The 22,104-nt window shown below is 43.3% G+C and overlaps 1 long non-coding RNA gene across 8 annotated transcripts in view; it reads left to right on the top strand.

The window, feature by feature from the left end:
- Nucleotides 1–21,376, top strand: part of LOC309624417 — a 268,613-nt gene extending 247,237 nt beyond the window's left edge. For 2 of the 8 annotated variants that reach the window (XR_014241889.1, XR_014241895.1), the window contains exons 4-5: nucleotides 1,631–10,192; nucleotides 10,328–16,682. This is a non-coding gene — a long non-coding RNA (uncharacterized lncRNA). Of the gene's footprint in view, nucleotides 1–1,630; nucleotides 10,193–10,327; nucleotides 16,683–18,975 lie in introns of those variants that run through there. The other 6 variants (XR_014241888.1, XR_014241892.1, XR_014241893.1 and 3 more) reach the window with 6 other exon arrangements.
- The last annotated feature ends 728 nt before the right edge of the window (nucleotides 21,377–22,104 follow it).

The following is a 22,104-nucleotide window of genomic DNA, read 5'->3' as shown; positions in this document are numbered from 1 at the left end:
TGAAGAACACAATTTTAGAAGCCCAGTGCTAGCTGCAGAGTAGAGAGAAATCGCAAGACAGGGTCCCGCCCTCCAGGAGCTCAGATTTTAGTGGGGAAGATAAAAGCCTCAAGGAGAAATTACAATTCAGTCCACTAAGTGCTAGATTCCAGGTATGTACAGGAATGTGGTGGCGGAAGGGTGTAGAGAAATAAGAAAACGTCAGAGAAGGCTTCAAAGAGAAGCTGATACAAGAGCTGAGCATTCGAGGATGAGTCAGCACCCACCAGGATAAAGGAAAAGGGCATGCCGGCTGCTGGCACACATGCACAAAGATATGGAATTAGGAAAGAGAAAGGCTCTTGGGGAGATTGCCACTAGATGTAGATGAAGCCTGAAGTACTGCTTGGAAAATGGCTGTAAATAAACCTAGAAGGAAGAGGGCAAATGAGGAAGGAGACTGTGGGCCAGGCATTGTGTGTACATTTTAACTGGCAGTATGAAGTGAGAAGTTACTGAACCGTGGAGAAAGCTCATCAACTTCCCTCTTCGAAAAGGAAGTTACAGAGTGGCCTGGAGGACAGATTGGGAGGTTGTAAAAAGACACAAGTGACTGGTTAGGAAACTGTTGGACTATCCAGGTGAGAGATGATGGGGGATAACCAAGAAATTGGCAGTGGAGAAGGAAAAGTGTGAAAAATGAACAAATGATTAAGAGGCAGAGTTGACTTAGGAATGGAAGAAGGTAGATGAGTCAAAGATGACTCTGCAGTTTCTGGTTTGAATAAGCAGGTGGCTGACTGTATCATTATCAGGAGAGAGAGGACCGGTAGAGGAACCAAGTCAGCTTGGAGGAGAAGACAGCAGCTTCCATTTGGCCATGTTGATTTTTTAGGTTTTTATGGAATCTACAGGTAGAATTAATGGTCTGGATTTTAGGCTGGAGATATATATTTGGGAGTTGTCAACCTAAAAATAATGTCTCAAGCCATGGGAGTGGGTGAGATCACCCAGCAAAGTGAAATTGGAAATAAAAAGAGGAGAGCCAAGTGCAGAACTCTGGAGAACAGATGCCAAGCAAACCTGAAGGAAGAAGGAGGTCCCAGTGCAGTGGTGTGGCAGAGCCTCATGGAAATATGATCTGGAAATCCGTACCTAAGTGTTGTTCCTGATCCTCTCAGGGGTGCACTAACCCATGGAAGAGCTGTGCCATGGTCAGAACTCCAGGTCCATGAGAGAAAACTTGAGGTGACACCAGATCTGCCTGTACCTTTCACCTCTTCCTCCTCCCATCTTTACTCCAGTCCTTCAAGTTCGTGTCCTAGTTGACTGGTCCCTCCCTCTAAGGTCAACCTTCCTGCTGCATCTCCCCACTCTGCCTCTGTCCTTGTCTACTCCACCGGACCAGTGTTATCGTTCAGCATTAACCCAGGGCTGCCGGCCACTTTGTGAAAGGGAGTCTGCACTCTGCTCCTTCACTCAAGTCCAGAGGACCAGGTCCAAAATGATCAGGAGAGGCATCAGAGTTTGAGTCTTAGATTCAGAAGTCTTCTTCATAGAAGCTGTCCCTAAGACCATGAATGCCATTGTCAAGGTAGAGTTTGGAGAAGGAGAGGGACAAAAAGAAATTTAAGTTAGCCTTTGCTTTCAGGGGACTAAGAGAGGAACAAGGCCAGCAAGGGAGGCTATACACTAATATTTAAGAAGATTGAAAAAGAACCAAGAGAACGTGGTGATATGGAAACCATGGGAGGTGAGAGTAAATGAAGGAGGGGTGGTCGCAGTGCTGAATGCTGCAGAGTTTGCAGAAAATGATGAAAGTGGCTCTTTTGCTCCTTTCTTGTTTGCCCGTTTCTATTCTCCTCTAACCTGAAAAGAACCTAATTATAGGAATGAGATCACTACGCAATTTAACCTAACTCCTGAATTATGGGCTCCTGAAGGCACACCATGCCTTGCTTAACCTGTTGATTCTTCTCCTAGATAAAAAGAAGAATGAAGAATGAAGCAGTTAAAAAATGACTAGCTCCTTACCTCCAACAGCCCCCTTAGCAATCCTGCAGGCAGATCACACAGGCAAGATAATATCTGAAGAAAGAGTCAGCCAGTCTGCATGCAATGGATAATGATGCAGTATCCAACCTCCTGCCTCAGTGACTCACTGGGATTCTTTCCCCTTTTTTCCCTTTATAAACTGTCATGGCTGAGCAGAATCTTTGGAGTTGGTCTCAGGACACGTGTCCACCTTCTCCCCAGATTCCTGGCTTTTCTGATTAAAGCACCTTTCCTTTCTATTGACACTTGCCTCTTGAATTTTTGGCTTTTGAGTGGTGAGCAGCTGAACCTGAGTTTGGTAACTGTGACTTGAGAAAAGGTCAATGGATTTGGCAACACAGAAGTCATAGGCAACTTGCTAAAGAGACATGTCAGTCACAAGACGGTGGAGAACCCAAATTGTTGAAAGTAAGGGAAGTGGAGGCAAAAAGAAAGTTCTTTCCAGAAGTTTAATGATGGAGGAAACAGTTTTAATTCATTCATTTATTTAATTCTTAAGCATCTACTTGGTCCAAGGCACTAAGATGACCAAAAAAAATTTTTTTAAGCGTCCAAAGCTCCCCACAACACCAAGGAGTCTGCGATCTAATTGAGACAATAAGCTGCACATAAAAAATTAACTGAAAATACAAGACATTGAGTTTGCCATCTTCCCTACTCAGCCCTGTTGTCACTATAAACTTTCATCCCTCTGTGATTGCACCCACTCCCACAGTTTCAAGGACCATCTATGACACAGCCCTCTCTCTACTAATGACAACACGGAGCCACACCTTAGCTCCTGACCTGCCCTCCACTCTCCAGATGGGCACTTCTGCCTGCCCACCGAGGCCTTCCATCTTCACTGTTACTACTCTGCCCGAAGGACTATGTACTTGGGCTGGTGACCCTGTTAGTACTGGTGCCAGCACACTGACAATCAAATTTGGGGGCACTTCACCAAAAATGCTTATCTTAGCTCTAGGACTTTAAGGCAATGATTTTCAAACTGTGTTAAGTGGAACCTCAGCATGGTCCCTGGTGTATCCTCTAGACTTGATTGACTATTTCCTTTCCCATGTTAGGGAAGTTTTCAACTATAATCACTTCAAATATTTTCTCAGGCCCTTTCCCTTTCTCTTCTTCTTCTGGGACCCCTATAATTCAAATGTTGTCCCAGAGGTCTCTGAGACAATCCTCAATTCTTTTCATTCTTTATTCTTTATTCTGCTCCTCGACAGTTATTTCCACCATTCTATCTTCCAGCTCACTTCTTCATTCTTCTGCCTCAGTTATTCTGCTGTTGATTCCTTCTGGTGTATTTTTCATTTCAGTTATTGTGTTGCTCATCACTGATTGTTCTTTAGTTCTTCTAGGTCCTTGTTAAACATTTCTTGTATCTTCTCAATCCATGCCTCCATTCTATATCTGAGATCTTGGATCACCTTTACTATCATTACTCTGAATTCTATTTCAGGTAGATTGCCTATTTCCTCTTCATTTATTTGGTCTTGTGGGTTTTTACCTTGCTCCTTCATCCGCAACATATTTCTCTGTCATCTCATTTTGTCTAACCTACTGTGTTTATGGTCTTCTTTCCACAGGCTGCAGGGTCGTAGTTCCTCTTGCTTCTGTTGTCTGCCCCCGGTGAGTGAGGTTGGTTCAGGGGCTTGTGTAGGCTTCCTGGTGGGAGGGCCTGGTGCCTGTGCTCTGGGGGGTGGAGTTGAGTCCTTTCCCTCTGAAGGGCAGGGCTTTGTCAGGTGGTGTGTTTTGGGTGTGTCTGTGAGGTTAGTACTTTAGGCAGCCTGTCTACTGATGGGTGGGGTTGTGTTCCTGTCTTGCTGGTTGTTTGGCATGAGGTGTCCAGCACTGGAGCCTGCAGGCAGTTCTGTGGGGCTGGGTCTTGGTGTTGATATAGATACCTCCCGGAGCATGCACGCCAATTAATATTCCCTGCGCCTGGGAATTCTCTGGCAATCCAGCGTCCTGGACTCTATGTTCCCACCTGGGAGGCCCAGGCCCAACCCCTGGCTGGGTAACCAAGAGCCCACAAGCCACACAGTGAAGCCCAAGAAAAAAGAAAGAAAAGGAAAAAAAATGAAAAGAAAAAAAAACAGACAAACAAAACCCAAGACAAATAGCAAAACCAACAGCAAACAAAGAGCAGCAACAACACAACACACACGCTCACACACATAGAAAAAAGAAAAAAAAAAGAGAGAAAAAACCAAAAACAAACAAACCAAAAAAACTAAGGAAACAGACAAACAAACAAAAGAATTTTAATATGAGAACAGTCAACAAGGACTAAACTAAAAAAAACAAAGAATGAAAAATAAAACAAAAACAGAAAGCAAGCAAACAAACAAAAAAGCAAAGAAAACATAAAATATACATATAAAAATGATGGAAAAAAAGAAAAAACAAAGAACAAAAACAAGGAAAAAACCACAAAGCAACAAAAAAGTAAAATAAAAATAGAGAAAATTTTAAATTATATATATATTTAAAATTTTTTTAAATAATAAAAATTAAAAATAACAGATAAAAAATAATAAAAACAACAACACCAACAACTGAGCAAAAAGAAGCAAATAAAAAAAGAATAATAGTAATAAGACTATTTTCCTGGGGCCTCCACTGTCAGTGTCCTTGCTCCCACAGTGAGCCAGAGCCTATCCCTGCCTCCCCAGGAGGCCTTCCAATACCTCTAGGTAGGTCTCTGCACCTGCTGTGAGCACTGTAGGGGCAGCTCAGACTCTGACCTGGCCCAACTCCCACGTGTACTTGCCCCCAAAGTCCACTGCTGCAAAGGCTAGACTGGCCTCAGAGGTGGGAACACTTGTTGTCTATTCAGGTATGCCACAGAGGCAGGATTTACCCAGCTGATCTCGGGGATTTAATCCGTAGCTTGTGCAGCTACATGGAAAGATTTTCATTACTCTTCCTTAGTTGCACCGCCCCTAGGACTCAGCTTTGGTTTCAACCCCACCTCTGCACGTGTGCCGCCCTCAGGTGTCTGTTCCCCGCCCAGGTGAGAGGGAGCAAAAGCAGTGGCTGCTTGGGGCACACTTACTCACGCAGGCTGGGGCAGAGGTACCGCGGCCACAATTGGAGTGTCTGCAAGTTGCCTGTGGCAGTGGAGACCAGCAGGCAGTTGGAACAGATTGGGGCGTGCTCGCTCTGTTGGGAGCCCCTCCTGGTGTCCACAGAGGCAGGAGCTGGTGTGGGGAGCTGTGACGACCCCGCCACCCAACCTCTCAACAATGGCGCCTCGCTTTTCAGGCAGACCACGCATCATCTAGGGGCATTCCTGGCCACGGAGCCCCTCACTCCTGTCCCCTCTGTTGTATCCACACAGCCAACGATGTTCCTCTCCCCAGATCCGTTCTCCCAACCCCACACTTTAGCACTCAGCCCCTGCCAGCATCAGTGGACTCTCGTCCCAGGCAGGGGCGCCCAGGGCTGATCTCCAAGGAGGCTTTGGGATGGGCAGCGCTCAGGCCCCCGGAACCCATGCAGGTGGAGGAGACCCCGGCCCAAGGAGGGAGCAGGCCTGCTCAGGTGGGAGCCCTCCCAGTGCCCGCGGAGGCTGAAGAAGCCAGCAGTTGGAGAAAAGGCTCCACCCTTTGCGTACCACTCAACAATGACACCTTGCTTTTATGGTATCTCAGGCTTTTTCCTCAGACTTCCCTGGTTGTGAAGCTCCTTACTCCTGTCCCTTCAGGCTGTCTTTTCACAGCCAACAGCTGTCCCCTCCCTGGGTTCGCGCTCCAAACCCCACTTTCCAGCAGCCAGCTCCCTTTCACAACAGACGACTCATGATTCAGCCTGGAATGCACAGAGCTGCAGTGTAGACCATGCGTGCAGTTCTTACTTTGTCCTACCTTCTGCAGACTGTCGGCTGTGTTCTCCCTTGATCCCCCAAAGGTCCTTTTCTGTCCCAGCTGATTTCCCCACTGTGAGGGAGTTTTTCTGAGTGTGGAGACCTCCCCTCACCTTCAGTTTCCTGCCAGGGTTGCTGGTCCCTTTTATGATTCCTCTTTTCTTTTTTCCTTCTTTCTTTCATTCTTTTAGGTGTCGAAAGTCTTCTGCTAATGTTCAGCAAGTGCTCTGTGGGAACTGTTCCACTTGTAGCTGAATTCTTGGTGTACTTGTGAGGAGTGACAAATTCCGTGTCCTCCTATTCCGCCATCTTGACTCCTCCCCTGGAGTCACGAGAAAGGAAAAGCCTTGAATTTTAAAACTCATATGTCTGACTCACTTTCTGTCCTTGCTCTTTGTTTTATAGCTACTTTATTTTATCTATTTATTTATTTTTTTATTTTTGGCTGTGTTGGGTCTTCATTTTGTGCAAGGGCTTTCTCTAGTTGTGGCAAGCGGGGGCCGCTCTTCATCGCGGTGCACGGGTCTTTCACTATAGCAGCCCCTCCCCTTGCGGGGCACAGGCTCCAGACGCGCAGGCTCAGTAGTTGTGGCTCACGGGCCCAGTTGCTCCGCGGCATGTGGGATCTTCCCAGACCAGGGCTTGAACGCGTGTCCCCTGCATTAGCAGGCAGATTCTCAACCACTGCGCCACCAGGGAAGCCCCCTTGCTCTTTGTTTTATCTGTGACCCATTTCTAAGTGATGCTCTTTCACTGGAAGCACATCTCCTGGGAAGCCTGCTCTTCCTCTCTCTCTTGACCAAGGTCTGGGTGAGGTTTAGGACCCAAAAAGGGGCATGGAAGGGCACACCCATTCCTCATCTGGGAAATCCAGGCATCTCTCGGTAGGATGGGGATGATCATTGCTATCTCAAAGAGGGTAGTGAGTGCAAATTCTCTCATATTTTAACAAATAAGTATTGAGGGTCTACTACGGGTCAGACATTGTGTTGGGTGCAGTTGCCTGCCCTCGAGACAGTGAGTTATTACAATAAAGTGGAAATGATGCTACAATAAAAATAAACTACCGTTCTCCTCTAGGGAAACACAGAGAAGGGGCAGGCAGCCAGGGGCTGAGGGAGTTAGAGCTGCTGTCAGTCCTTTACCTTCATAGAGGATCTGCAGTTAGCCCCTGAAGGATGTTGGGGGAAGGAGAGGAAAGGGCCCAGTGAGGTGGGAGTAGCACAGGAGTGATTCACTGTGGCTGAGAGTAAGAGTGCTGACTCTCGCTGTGGTGGTGGCCACTGGGAAAGTGTGTCTTCAAACACAAGGCTATTTATATTTTATCCCTAAGGCAAAAAGGAACCAGTCTTAAGTCCCAGAGCCACTGCCACCCATTCATCTCTTAGAAGGATCCCACCACGTGATTCCTGGATGCAGCTGTAGAATGCATGTCCATCTAGATTCTAATATAGACCAGTGCTTCTTGACCTTTCTTTCATTATCATCTCCCTAAGGAGCCTTTTGAGACTTTTTTTTCCCTAATCACTTTGCTGCCTCCCATGAAATTTTAATATCACAAAAATGCTGTTCAAGTGTTCAGGTACTATAGACATACTGTGCTTTATACATAAATGATTATGTGTTTTCGTTCCCCAAGAACTAGTTTTCACCTCCTGGGGAGTGATAATGTCTCTCAAGGTTCAGGTTCCGTAAGTGCTTGCCCACTCTTTCCAACCCCCGCCCCCACCTCTTTCCCCCTCCCATGCTCAGGATCCAGCTTGTCATTTATCAAAATCCTATCTGGATTCCCTCTTAATCACTCCAGCACAGGTGTTCTCAAGCATTCGGGGCTGGGTCATTCTTTGTTGGAAGGGGGAGGTTGTCCTGTGCCTTGTATGACTTTGAGCAGCTTCCCTGGCCTCTGTCCTTAGATGCTAATAGCACCCCCCGACCAGTTGTGACAACCAAAAAATGTCTCCAGACATTGCCTGTGTCCTCTGATTGAGAACCACTTCTTTAAGCCTTTAGCTGCAGGTTCTTCTGCTCTTGCAAAGCAATATTTGCAAGCACACTAATTTTTCAGTCCACAAGAGATGGCATCCTTGGTCCAGAGGGGTCCAGGAAGGGAAAGCCCCTGCCCCTTGCTTTGTAATCCTCTCACCCTACAAGCTACTTCTGTGTCTTTTCCTTATGCAACACTGAACTGTCCAGCTCAGACCTCCAGGTCCTGAGTTGATAATCTCATTACAGCTAATCCTGTTTACAGCCGTTCTCTTGGCAGAACAATCTTGTCAGGACCGAGGCTCTTTCCTTGCCATCCACTGCGCTTGCTGCTCCATTGTTCCTGGGGATGGTGGCCCGGCTGCACATTAGCTTTCATTGATAGGGCCTATCCTGTTTACGAGGAGTCTGCAGAAGGGCCCCAGCAAATACTTCCATCCCTTCCTTCAATAAATGGCTCTCTTTGATCTGTGCAAGGCAAAATAGTGTTCGTCAGCAGCTGGGCTTCCTCTAGCTGATGATGGGGACATCCTGTCCCAGAAGACTCCCCAAAATAACACTTTTTGAATTTCAGAATATTTTCAGGTTTCTCTTTTTTTCTAAGCATTTTTCTTTTTTTGCAGGGTATCTCTTTATGGCAAGTAAAGAAAGGGGGCTGGGGCTTCCCTGGTGGCGCAGTGGTTGAGAATCTGCCTGCCAATGCAGGGGACACGGGTTTAAGCCCTGGTCTGGGAAGATCCCACATGCCGCGGAGCAACTAGGCCCGTGAGCCACAACTACTGAGCCTGCGCGTCTGGAGCCTGTGCTCCGCAACGGGAGAGGCCGCGACACAGACAGGCCTGCGCACCGCGATGAAGAGTGGCCCCCGCTCGCCGCAACTGGAGAAAACCCTCGCACAGAAATGAAGACCCAACACAGCTAAAAATAAATATAATAAATAAATAAATTAAAAAAAAAAAAAAAAAAAGAAAGGGGCTGATCTTAGTTGTTGAAGCCCAGAGTAACACAAAGCTGAATGGTTTTCTGCAGGTCACCACCAAACAGGAGAAAAGGACAGGGCTGATAATAATATAAACCTTTGGAAGCAGGACAAGAGACAAGATTAGGGCTGGCCAGGTGAGATCCCTTTTCATGTTGTCAATTTAAAGCTCCAAGTTATCTAACAAGGTGAGAAAGAGGTCATGGGTATTAGTCACCTGAATAACAAGGTGGTAGGAACTAGTTCAATTATGCGGATGAATGGTAAGTGGAATTTTCTACTTCCGTAGCTTTTAAGAAATTACCAGGTGAAGAGAGATTCTCTACGTGCTGCTGTGGTTCTCAAAGTGCAGGCCCTAAATCCAACAGCATCACCTGGGAACTTGTTAGGAATGTAGATTCTCTGGCTCCACCCCAGATACTGAATCGGCAGCTCTGGAAGTGTGGCCAGCATCTGTGCTAACAATCACCTCCAGGTGATTTTAATGCACGCTAGAGTTTGAGGAGAACCAGTCTCTATCCATAACCTTCAAACTTCCGAGAACCTAAAAATCACTGTGGGAGCTGATGAAAATGCAGGTTCCCAGACTCCATCTCTAAAGATACATTTGGTCCGGGTTGGGCCCTGGGAAGTCTGCCTTGATAATAAGTATCCCAGGGTGATTAGGATGCAGGATCCAAAGCCAGGCTTGAGGAAGATCTGACTTAGACACACAGGGGCAGTAGACATTTTCCACAGCGCTCCACTCCTGTTCCGAAGAGACCCCCCTCGTGGCTGAGAATGAGCCGGTATCACAACTCAGCTTCCCTTCCCAGTCATTCCGTGAAGCTGGCTGCTAGGGTTACCTATTGTGACAGGTGGTTCTTTTCAGGATTACTCAAATACTAGAAGGTCAGACTGGCCCCATCAGTTCCTTTCACGCTGACATCTGAAGCACGTTGCTAACTCCTAACCTGGGTTGGGCTCGCACAGATAGCTTAGAAGGAAAAGCTTTGTATCCCCTTACTAGTTCCTTGAACCACAATCCAAGACACAGTTTGGTTTTCCCAGGAGTTTTGTTTCGCACAGCTGATGCATTCCAGGCATTGCTGGGATGCATTTTTCTTCTCCTCTTTCCCTCCAGCCCCCAGCCTATGCCATAGGAGCATATATGGCCTCCTGGGGTGATCATCCTCAAATCCTAACCCTCTCTCCCAAAGCTGTCTCTCCCACCAGATACCCGGCCCTTCACCGTGCAGAACTGAGTTCGCCAAGACCGCTATCAGCTCCGAATTCCAGCTCAGAGAGGGAGCTGCTGCTACTGCTGCTGCATCTCAGATGTAGGCTTCAAGGTACAGTATTGGCTGCTGTCTTCCTGGCTTTGTTTTCTGTGTCCCTTTTGGCATCTTACCACTCAACTTTTCTGGCGCTTCTGAGTGTTAGGCTCTTTATTTCTCATATAGTTTACTGTGATCTATTCTCAACAGACTCTTCCTCCAGTCAGTCACTGGCACCCTAGAGAGAGGGTCCTTCTTTGTCCCCAGTCACTGTTTGGAGCCCCACAATAGCAATGGATGGGGTCCACTAGAGCCACTGTGTACAGTTGTGCAGTTCGTGCACTGCACAAAGATGCCTCAGGAAGGCGGCAAGTGTGGACTGAAATCCAGCTTGTGTTCTGCTCACCAAGAGGAGTGCGTGACACTGTGCTGTGGACAGCTGGAAGAAGGTACACTGTTTTGTTTTGTTTTCTTTTTACACGACAAGTCTATATACATATATATATCTTGACACAATCACATTAGGTTATCAGCTGACACTAGATTAATGCGTTTTATTGTCATCTCAGTGTTTATGTGAAAATGAAGACTTTTAGAGTGCTTGAAACTATTTTATGAGAAATAGTTAATTCATAGGTTTTATTTCTTAGAGCATTTTAGGTTTACAGAAAAACTGAACAGAAATTACAGTGTTCCCACATGCTCCCACGCACTCCCTCCCACCCCACCTCTCGTTTCCTCTATTACCAACACCTTTCATTAGTTGGGGTACATTTGTTACAATGGATGAACCAATATTAATCCATTATTATGAACTAAAGTCCATAGTTTACATTAGGGTCCCCTCTTTGTGTTGTACATTCTACAGGTTTTGACAAATATGTAATGCCTTGTATTCACCACGTTTGTATCATACAGAAGAGTTTTACTGCTCTAAAAACTCCCTGTGTTTCACTTCCCCACACCTCCCTCCCTTACTTCCCCTCCCCAGGCCCTGGAAACCACTGATCGTTTTACTGTTTTATAGTTTGGTGGAAGGTATACTTTTCTTTGTACAAAGGAATATCTACCAGATAAAACCACAGGGTTTTTTCTGCCCAGAGACACACGATTTTTTTTTTAAATTTAGCCAACGCCTTGAGTCTAAGAGCAAACCTAATTTAGGTTCCTTCTCTGGATGACTTCAGTGTATCCCATCTCCCTTGTTTCTCTTTAACTAGTACAACCTTATTTTTTGGTAAACATTACTTTATGGTCCCCTTTCTCCATTCATCCATTCCTCCCCTACTACGATACATCTTTTATGTCAATGCTGTCCCAAAGACCTTTCTGCAATGATGAAAATGTTCTATATCTGTGCCACCCAATACAATAGCCACTAGTGTCATGTGGCTACTGAGCACTTGAAATGTGGCTAGTGCAATGGAGGAACTGAATTTTTAAATTCTATTTAATTTTAATAATTTCAACTTAGCCCCATGTGGCCAATAGCTACTATTTTGGACAGCACAGATTTAAGTTTTTGCCTATGCCAGATCACCCATCCTGATAGCATTCATAAACGTTCCCCCGCCTTCATACTTGAAATCCTCCCTTTCCTCTTGAATCTTCCCTGACAAATTAGAAAAGCAACTAAATTCTGCCTGACCCCGTTCATGGCTGAAATACACAGCTCCCACATCTGTCACGTTTATCACCATCCAATATATTCTTTTCTTACACAGAACATTAAGGTGTCTTGTAAAATCTATTTATGAGGCTCTCCCATGTTCCTTGTCTATGCCTTTTTATGTCTCCCTCCATTAAGTGTTTTCTGTTTAAAACTCCATACCCTTGGAAAACAGAGTAGAATTACATAACTCATGCTTTAGTTGGCAGTTTCTACAAGCCATTGTCAGTGGGTTAATACACGCCATTTTAGATGATTGTGACACAACACTTCAGGGCTGAAAGAGTGGGAAGAGAAGAAACAATAACATCAAAGGAAATGAAGAGAATTAGGAGTCTCAGTCCAGGACTCAGCACGGCATGAGTAAGGAGATGTGGATGGTAGCTGTTAGGAGGCTGGCATTCTGAGCACATCTGTGCCACCAGCAGGCGCATGACATTGGTCATATCAGGGACTCAGCTTTCTCCTTCATGGAATGAAGGGTTTGGACCAGAGGCTCCAGTTCGAGGTGTCTCCCAGCTTAGAATGCTCCTTGGGTCAAAAGTAGCCTGGGAATGACTGGGACATTGGAAACAGACTTGGTCACGTGGAATATTTCACACAATCTCACCCCCACCACCGCTTCCCCAGCTAGCAGTGTTTGTGATGAACACATTAACTTTGCTGAGGACAGGACTGAAACAATATTTTAAGAACCAACAAAACCTAGTTCAGAGTGAGTCATTGGTCCTAACTATAGTGGCTCAACTGACCACAAAAGTTTGTGAATGATCTATATGGTGTCCTTAAAACATCTGCACAAACCTTTTATTTCCAATGCTTTGAACAGAAATAAACAGTCTTTAATCCAAAGTCTACACTCCACAAAACAGTTGAAAATTTAAAGTATAAGCACGGACTCCCTGGCTGAGTGTCTCTTGCCTGTGTGCCCATGTGAGTGGCCAGTTAAATGCCTGGCCTCTGCTATGTAAGCAGTAGGAAATCTTTGCATATAAAAACAGGGCAAGTTGTGCTAAAGTAAAACTCGTGTTCTGGAACTCTTAATGTGCACGTAAAATTACCGCTTAGGCTTGCAAGCTAAATGATTTGCTAATGGCAACTAAAATGTGACATGCCCCCGGAAGAAATAATTGAATCATAACTTGGAAGGGTCTGAGTCGATTATCCTCAGCCAAGCGCTTAAATATTTTTTTCTTTCTCTCCCTAAACCTTGCTTCTGCAGTGAAGAATAGGAATAGTGTTGTTGTGATGACTAAAGGAAACTAGGGCATAGCACTGTAAACCCTTCAGAGTTCCCGGCACCGTTGCAATTACGCATTTCTTTATACAATCACTTGCCTGCTGTCTCTCCCTGCTAGACTGTAAGTTCCAGGAGGGCAGGGTTTTTGTCACCTTTTGCTCAGAGTCTGGCATGTAGGAGGGAGTCAACACAGATCTTTTGAATAAAACATGTAAATCATTTAGAGTCACTGGAGTCAAATCCCCGGGCTTGGCTCCTGTGTTCTTGGACAAGTAGCTCTTCGGCCTATGCCTTCGTTTCCTCTTCTATAAAGGAGGATAGTGATGGTATCTACTTGATTGAATAACTGTGAGAGTTGAGTGGGATAATATATGCAAAGATCTTAGAACAGTGTCTGGTACATAGGGAGAACTCATTAAACGTTAATGATTTTTAATCATTAAAAATTGATGATAGTTGATGTGTAATAAGCACTTCATAAATGACAGTTCTTATTATTTGCTATCATTTTTGAAAGACTATTTGCCCTTTGAAATAGCAGTTATATGGAGGTCCTCAGTTACGTATTCTACTATACTAGGACAGCTGCTTTCCCTTTGTATGCTATGCCAGGCACAAGTGTGGACACAGCATGTCAAAGGAAACACCAAAATGATGTTCACAATGGTACATGGGTCTCTAGGGTCCAGGGAAAAGTGACAAAATGTTTTCCCACCTCCGTATGTTACAGGATCCCTCTCTCACCTCCTGGTACCCTCCCCTCATCTCTATTTGGCCAGTTGTCCCAGAAAGTCCCCAGCTTACAAATCAACCTCCCCTATAGGATCTGTCTCTACCCATCACCGTTAAAGGATGCTTTTCAGCAATCTATTCTCTTGTGGAAATAATTTATTGCCAGAAAGTAACTGATAAAAGCCTATATTTCTATATTCAGGACAGGAAGGAAAAATAAGAAAAAAGACTTGAGACTAATTCTAGATCTTGCCTTTACTAACTGAGTCACTTCTGGTAAGTTACTTGATTGATTGTGTCTCAGAATAATATCAGTTAGACGGGAATAATCAATATGTGATCTACCTCTGGGCTTATGAAAATTAAATGAGATAAGCGTGCAAAGGACCTAGTTCCAATTAAGAGAAGAGAGTTTCTAAATTGTGAAAAGAACAAATTTTGCCACCCTTCCAATTCCAGTCATTCTGAGTGTCCAAATTGATCTGGGAGATTTAGCGAGGGGTTTTTTCCTTTCCCTAGGGACTCCATTTTTAAATGGTGGGGCTACTTCCTATCTGAGGACAAAGGAGAGGTGGAGAAGGGCACACACACACTTTCTTTTCTTTTTTGCCCTCTGACCTTTTCTCTAATTTGTAAGTAAAATTTGAATAATGCTATAATTCCATTCCAGTATTTTCTATATACTCTTCTTTAACCGAATAAGGTAATCAACTCTTATCCTTAGCCTCTCCCCTAATTTTCTGAATTTAATGACTCTAGATTTGAATTTTATAGCATTTCAGGAACAGGTTTTTTCCCATATAATTTGAGATTCAATTTCATTTATTTGAGAATTGATTGTTGTTAAAAATCTAATTGTTTTTAATAAGCAAAATCACTTTGATCCATTTTATTCTTTTTATTTTTTTACAATTAAGGAGCATTCACTTTAATATTCATAGTTCTTTGAAGTATAACACTACGCGTTACTATTTCTTGTTTAAACATGGTCTAGCAAGATCAACAGTTACTTGTAAAAAAAAACATGGGAGAGGGGTTAGCATACACTTAAAGAAGGCAGTATTCCAAAGAACATAATTGTAAAAAATGACAACAGTATCATAGATCTCCTCAATGTAAAAGCACAATTAATATTAAGAAATATATGCATAATCTGATCCATTTAATTCTGATAGGTAGAGTATATAAAAACATTGCTAACCTATAGTAAATGGTTGAGATAGATGATGGGGTAGATGATCTGAAAACTAAAGTGCAAAGCTCAGAGCATTTTATAAAACTTGCCAAAGCAAACCTCGTTCTAAAGAAAAACACTCAGGCAAATTCCCAAGTTCAGGTCTTAATATACCTTTTATCCTATAGAAGCCATTCCTTTCCTGAGCATTGAAAAGACAACATCTGAGAGGTGCTTGCTTAATCCACAGGGATCTAAGGCCTTTTTAAAAAGGAACTCAAAGACCTAAGCAAATATTACCTCTGAATTTTGTAAATATTTTATTCCTTACTTATTTGTCTGAGCAAAATCATATATCCTCTAACAACCCTAACTAGATACAACTTTTAACCTAAAGAAAAAAAAATTGGAAAGTAAAAATGTGCTTTGGGATTTAGTTAGAATTGAAAATCCATTTCCTTTCTATGTAGTAATGACTTTTATGGGGTTTTATAACAATAAGGTTGGTTAAAAATATTTAAAGCCATGGAGAATAATTGGACAGTCTCATACCACGCTTTATACAATATTCTTTGTGTTAAAATAATTTCCCTTAAGCCCCTTCCTCTTCCCATTGTCTCCCTACCTCCCTTGTCAGGAGTGAACTAATCAGAGAGAACCTGCTTGACTGTGTAGCCCTGAGAGTTTGGTTCTGAGAGGACAGATGCTGGTCTCCCAGTTCTGGAACTTTCTACCTGTGTGACCTTGGGCTAGTGACTTAACCTTCTGAACCCCACTCTACTCATTTGCAGCAGGTTACCCACTTCCCAAGGTTTTTGTCAGAATTAAATCGGACGGTGGGGATTTTGCTAGCAGGAGAATGGTGTCCTTCACCGCCCCCAGCTGCAGTTAACTTTCACTCTGACATAATGTTGCTATCGGTCAAAAATAAAATGGGCCTTGGTTGCAGCATGAGGACTTCTTAGTTGCGGCATGCAAAGACACGGCACAGCCAAAATTAAAAAATAAAAAAAATTGGCGAATGTTAGTGTACATAAATTTTTAAAAAATAAAATGAGGGACCTCCCTGGTGGCGCAGTGGTTAAGAATCCGCCTGCCAATGCAGGGGACACGGATTCGAGCCCTGGTCTGGGAAGATCCCACATGTCACGGAGCAACTAAGCCTGTGCGCCACAACTACTGAGCCCACATGCCACAACTACTGCAGCCCACGTGCCTGGAGCCCGTGCTCCACAACAAAAGCCACCGCAATGAGAAGCCCGTGCACTGCAACAAAGAATAGCCCCTGCTCGCCACAACTACAGAAAGCCCACGCACAGCAATGAAGACCCAACACAGCCAATAATTAATTAATTAGTTAATTAATTAAAAAAAATAAAATTAAAAAAAAATGAGTCTTGGGACATGGATAAATGGATGGGGTCAGAATACAGATTCCAAATTCCACTGTCACCACGGAGAAGGAACAGAAGGCAGGGCCTTTGAATCCCTACACCTTATATACATAGTAAGCACTAGATGCATGTGTTTTTGAATGGTCTTCTGGTGGATTCGATAGAAATAAGGTACCCTGACTAGCATGAAGCTGGTAAAGTTAAAAGATGGTAGAGAATGATGGGTTAAGAGCAAAGGATGGGAATCAAGCACGTTGGGATCAGATTCTAGCTTTGTAGTAACTTTGGACAAAGGTGCTAATTTCTCTGAATCTGCATTTAAATCTGATCATTCTTCTCCCTCTCCATCCCCCTCCCCCTCCCCACCCCCCTCACATTCCCAGTCACACAAAACAGTTGACAGCTACCACTCTGGATAGCTTCACCTTGCCTTTAGGATAAAGTCCCAAGCACGGCCCATGAGATCTGGTCCCTCTCACCCTTCTATCCCTGGTTCTCTTAGCTCCAGCAATAGTGCTCTTTTTCAGTCCCCTCGGAAGTGCTGTCTGGCCCTGTCTTGCCCCTGTGTGATCCAATAACATCTTGTCTCATCTGCCTGGAATGATGTCATCCCCAGCACCGGTACCTCCTCCCCCATTGAGTGAATAACCCTGAATGTCTAGGCTTAAACATCATTTTCTGAGTGAGATTTTGCCTCCCGCCCCACCCTAGGTTAGGGCTCCTCCTGTGCTCTGTGTTTCCCTCTTTCTTCAGTCTTGCTGCACTGTGATGTCTCTTCCCCCCGCATTAGACTCCATGAGGTCTCCGTGTACATGTAGAGGGCGGATCCAGCGTAGAGCAGGGAGCATTGGGTTTACCTTGTTCTCTACTGCAGTCCCAGAGTCCAGCCCAGCGGCTGCTCGTAACACACGCTGACTGGATGCGTGAAGGACTGAGTATCAGGAGACTGAGGTCTCCTCCCAGACTTGTGAGGGCTAAAGGAGATGATGTCTGTATCAAGTTCAGAACCACTCTTGGCACCTGGTAAATATCTCAGCCATTGGTGGCTATTATCATTAATAGAAATGTTTAAGTGATGAATTTGTTTCATTTCTAAATTCTTTGGTGGGCACTTCTCCAAATGGGAGAGTTAAAGGAAGGTAAGCAAGCTGCCCATTTGTACCCATTCTTCTAAGTACAATTGGAGAGTTTTAGAGCAGAACAAGATGAAACAATGTGCCAAACCAAAATTGGAGCCAGGACAGAAAATGGCTTTGATGTGATGGATCGAGTGTAATTGTATGTTTGCATGCGCCTCGGGTCTGGCTATGCTCCAGGTGCAAACATCCATAACCCAGTCCATCAACCAGATGTTACCAGTTTGGAGAGTTTTTTTTTTTTAAACAGAAATATGATCTATGCCTATAGAAACCTACATGTTAGCACACGGAAAATGACTGTAGTCAATATCATATAAAAATACAATTTGCAAAAGATAATTACGGAATCCACATGAAAGTCTTATACCTGAGTCTTAAACTTGAGTAATAAAAGGTGAATACTCCTTTTCCAGCTGGAATTTAAAGATAGGATTTTCATAATGGAGACCAGATTATATAAAATTTGATGTAATAAAGTTGTATCTTCTTTTATTAAAAATTATAAATAAGTGTGAGACTTCTTTTATTTTCAACTGACCAGGCCTCTTAAGTTACAAACTTTGCTGAGGTCTAACATGGGTAGGATAGATGCTGATGATTCTTAGTATTGGAAGAAACTTCATGATTCAAAAAAATGAAGTCATAATGTTGGTATGTCATGTATCAGGACTGATGTTTTAAAATGGGAACTTTTAATTCCATCTTCTATGACTGGTCCAAAATTTCTTGAGGATGTTGCAGGGGAAATGAAGGAACATTTGGAAAGGGGGAGAAAAATCTATCTGCTACCTCTTCTAAACTATTATCTCTCTACTACTAGTAGCCTGAGACTGGCTTTTCTCTGAGCATCCCTAATTGAGCTTCTGTTAATAGACTTGGTATATAAGTTAGGGATATATTTGGCTGCAAGTAATAGAAAACCCAAACAATAGTAACTTCAACAAATAGAGGATTCTTTTTCACACATTACAAAAATCCAGAGTTAGGTGACTGTTGGCATTGTTTGCAGCTCACAATGCCACGAGGGATACAGGTCATTGTATCTTTCTGCTCTGCTATCCTTATAGCCTCATGTTTCAAGATGTTCCAAGATGTTTGCCATAGTTCAGACATCACATGTGCTTTGAAAGCAGGAAGAGAGTGTTATCTCTGTCTCCTTTTAACAGGAAATCAGAGGCTTTATCAGAACTCCCAGGCAAATATCTACTTGTGTTTTATGGGCTGGGAAAGAGAATATTTATCTGGACAAGTGTTTAGTGAGGAAAAAGAGGGAAGTGGATATTGGATAAGCAACTGACATTGATGCTACACTTGGCTTGGTCTTCACACTACCCTGGTTGCCGATGGGAGGTGGGGAAGGGCACTGACACTCCTATGTGATCTGTCATGCTCTCTTAGTAGGGCTGGGTGAATAAGTGAAGATTTGACAGGCCATTTCAGGGAGCTTCCAAATCTGAGCTCAGCTAGCAAAGGAACTCACTAATAATATTTTGCTTGTCTAATATTTTAGACTTTCAAAATCATGATGTTGGGCTTCCCCGAGGGCACAGTGGTTAAGAATCCTGCCAATGCCGGGGACATGGCCCTGATCCGGGAAGATCCCACATGCTGCAGAGCAACTAAGCCCGGGCACCACAACTACTGAGCCTTCGCTCTAGAGCCCACGAGCCACAACTACTGAAGCCCCCACGCCTAGAGCCCATGCTCTGCAACAAAGAGGAGCCACCACAATGAGAAGCCCGTGCACCGCAACGAAGAGTAGCCCTCGCTCGCCGCAACTAGAGAAAACCTGTGCGCGGCAACAAAGACCCAGCGCAGCCAAAAATAAATAAAATAAAAATAAATAAATTTAAATTAAAATGATGATGTTATTTAGATTAAGGTAGATAGCCATTCTGAGCTGAGCTAGATGCTTTCCTACACAGAAAAAGAGTGACTAAGTAACCATTCACGATGGTTCCTAGGTGACTCTGTGTGACTGTGTGTCCCTGTACTCTAGAAATAGCTGGATCTTCCTGATGTCCAGCGTGGCATCTCTTGCCAAGTCGGAAAGAGATCTGAAAATTCCCATTCCATTCCATTTGCGGAGGATACCACAGCATTTCTTCTTCCGACCCTAATGGGAAGCACATGGAGATCACTGAACATTGGGAGCTCTTCTTTGCTCAAATTATGTTTTTCAAGCAAGGGCTATGATAAAGTAACCTCTAAACATGACCCTGGCAAAAGTCAGTAGCCTTGCTTATTCTGGCCACGTTCCTGGTGCAATCCAGGGTTCTGGGAAGATTTACTTTAATTACAACCTCTTTTGCCCTTTTTCTCTCCCTCTTATACTCATGATCTCTTACATAACATGTGTTAGAGTTACCAAAACTGAAAGTTTCATTCTTGAGCTAAATTAGGTAAATGTAATTTGCACTTGGCTTCCTTTCTTTTGGAAGATCTGGTCAAATTAGCATGTTGTACTGTTTTTCTGAGACACACATAGCTTAAATTCTCTTTCTGTAGTTTTTATGTCTCAGTAAAACTTTCATTTTTGTTTTTGGTGGCAAGGATAATAAAGAGACATTGTATCTTCTAAATTTTCTTTAGCCATATAATGTCCTATGAAGAATATTTTTTAAAGACTTTTTTCTTAGGATACTAATAAATTCTCATGAGAACTGGTTCATTTCCAAAAAGTTTTCCACAGAGCTTATATATAAAATTTAAAATTCATATTAATTAAATCAAAACATAAGAAACACTGCATTCTTCATGAATCATGAAAATATTATCACACATTAAAACACCAGATCAAAAAAGTGTTTTCAATTGTACTGTATTACTTAGCACAAAATGTGTAAGCCATAATTTTTGCATTCAGTTCAACAGCAACTCAATGTAACAAACATTAATTGAGCACCTTATGTATGTGCAAAGGCACTCTGCTCTGATTAAGGACTGGACACCACAATACCTGCTGTCAAAAGACTCACTCCATTAAGAGGAAACAGATGCATAAACAAATAATTACAATGCAATGTGATAAAATACAATGATAAAAAGATATACAGGGACAGGATTTAACCCCGTTGGTGGATGCTAAAGAGAGGGCATTGGAGAGAGTTCAGAAGGAAGGTGATGCCTGATGCAAAGGCATCTTTCATCAATCAAGGCATTCTTGATTGCAGGAGAGTATTCTGGGCAGAGGGAAACCAAGAAGGACTCTGTAGTAAAAGTGCAGGTAAGGAGAACCCAAACTAAGACAGTGCTGGAGGAGAGAGATGAGGATGAGGGGATGAGTTTGCAATACTTAGGAGGTAAAACTGAATATCTTAGCAATTTGATTTAGTATCTTCCCAGAAGGTTACCAAAGATGATACTTATTGATGGTTCATCAAGATGGTTTTTTACTGGTATAGTCTTTTCAATAGATAACTGGATTTGAAACAAGTTTTGACAAATACTATATAGGCATAATCTGTTTTCATTTGAATATTACATGTATGTAAATTTCTAAGACTATATGCAGAAATAGTATCTTTCCAAGGCATTTTGTCTTGGTACATAGCAATGGACTAAGAGCAAAATAAGAAAATTACATAATATTTGGTGGGCATGGAGGAAAAAAAACCACACTGGCTTCTCACTGGTCAAGACTCGTTTCTGCCTGCATGAAGGAGTTACTTAGTTACTTGGCCATTTACCACTGCATATTAGCAGAAAAGCTTAACCAACCTTGTCTATAAATGGCCAAGCAACAAACTGCCTCATTCATTCATTCTGTTGACATGTTCTGAATCCTAGGAGGCTTAGATCCAGGGATAGAGAAATCAAGAAGTTGTAGCCTTTGCCCATGAGAGAAAGGGGGATGTAAACAGATACTCTTAGTATAGTCTGACAAGCACTTTATTAAAAGTGGGACTGGAGTCCTGAGAGGATGCTGGGAAGTGAACTAACTGCCTGGTGCAGAGACATGTGATGTCATTTCAAATATAGGGAACGACGGGAGACTATATTATTGTTTCTAATTATCTGTTTCATGTCCCTAGTATAGGGAAAGATATATAGGGACAGGAGAGGTTTATACTTCCCTGCCCCAATTAAGGTCACACTTGGCCAGGTGACTTACTTTGGCCAATAAAATTTGAGTAGAAGTGTTTTGTGCCACTTCTGAGCAAACCTTTAAAATCCATCATGACATTCCAAAGTCACTCTTTTCCCTTTGCCACACGAGAAAACCATTTCCAGAAAAGGACTGCCCATTTAGTGTGGATCTCAGAGTAAAGAAGACTCCTGGAGTAGAGTTGAAGCCACCCTGCAGGCAACACGTAATGTAAGTAAGAAATAAACCTGTGCCGTTGAAAACCACTGAGACCTGGGGATGGTCGTTATAACATCATAACTTAGGAAAGCTGACTAACACAGAAGTAGAACATGCAAAGGTGCAGAATTATCCCTGGGTATGGAGTGTTTGAGGAATGCTGAGAAGTTTAGTGTAAACTCAGTGTTTAAAGCCTAGGTGGCCAGAAATAAACCCAAAATGGTAGTTAGGAAGAGATTTTTGAAGGGTCTTACAGGTCCTGCTAAGAAAGTTGAATGTTATTCTTTAAATGGTGGAAAGCCAGTAGAAGTTAAGGAGTGACATGATGAGATT

The sequence above is a fragment of the Balaenoptera borealis genome, assembly GCF_965194805.1.
Source record: "Balaenoptera borealis genome assembly, chromosome: 2".
In the NCBI taxonomy this organism is placed as follows: Eukaryota; Metazoa; Chordata; class Mammalia; order Artiodactyla; family Balaenopteridae; genus Balaenoptera; species Balaenoptera borealis.
The sequence above is the reverse complement of the archived record's forward strand: the minus strand, read 5'-3'. Positions and strand labels throughout refer to the sequence as shown.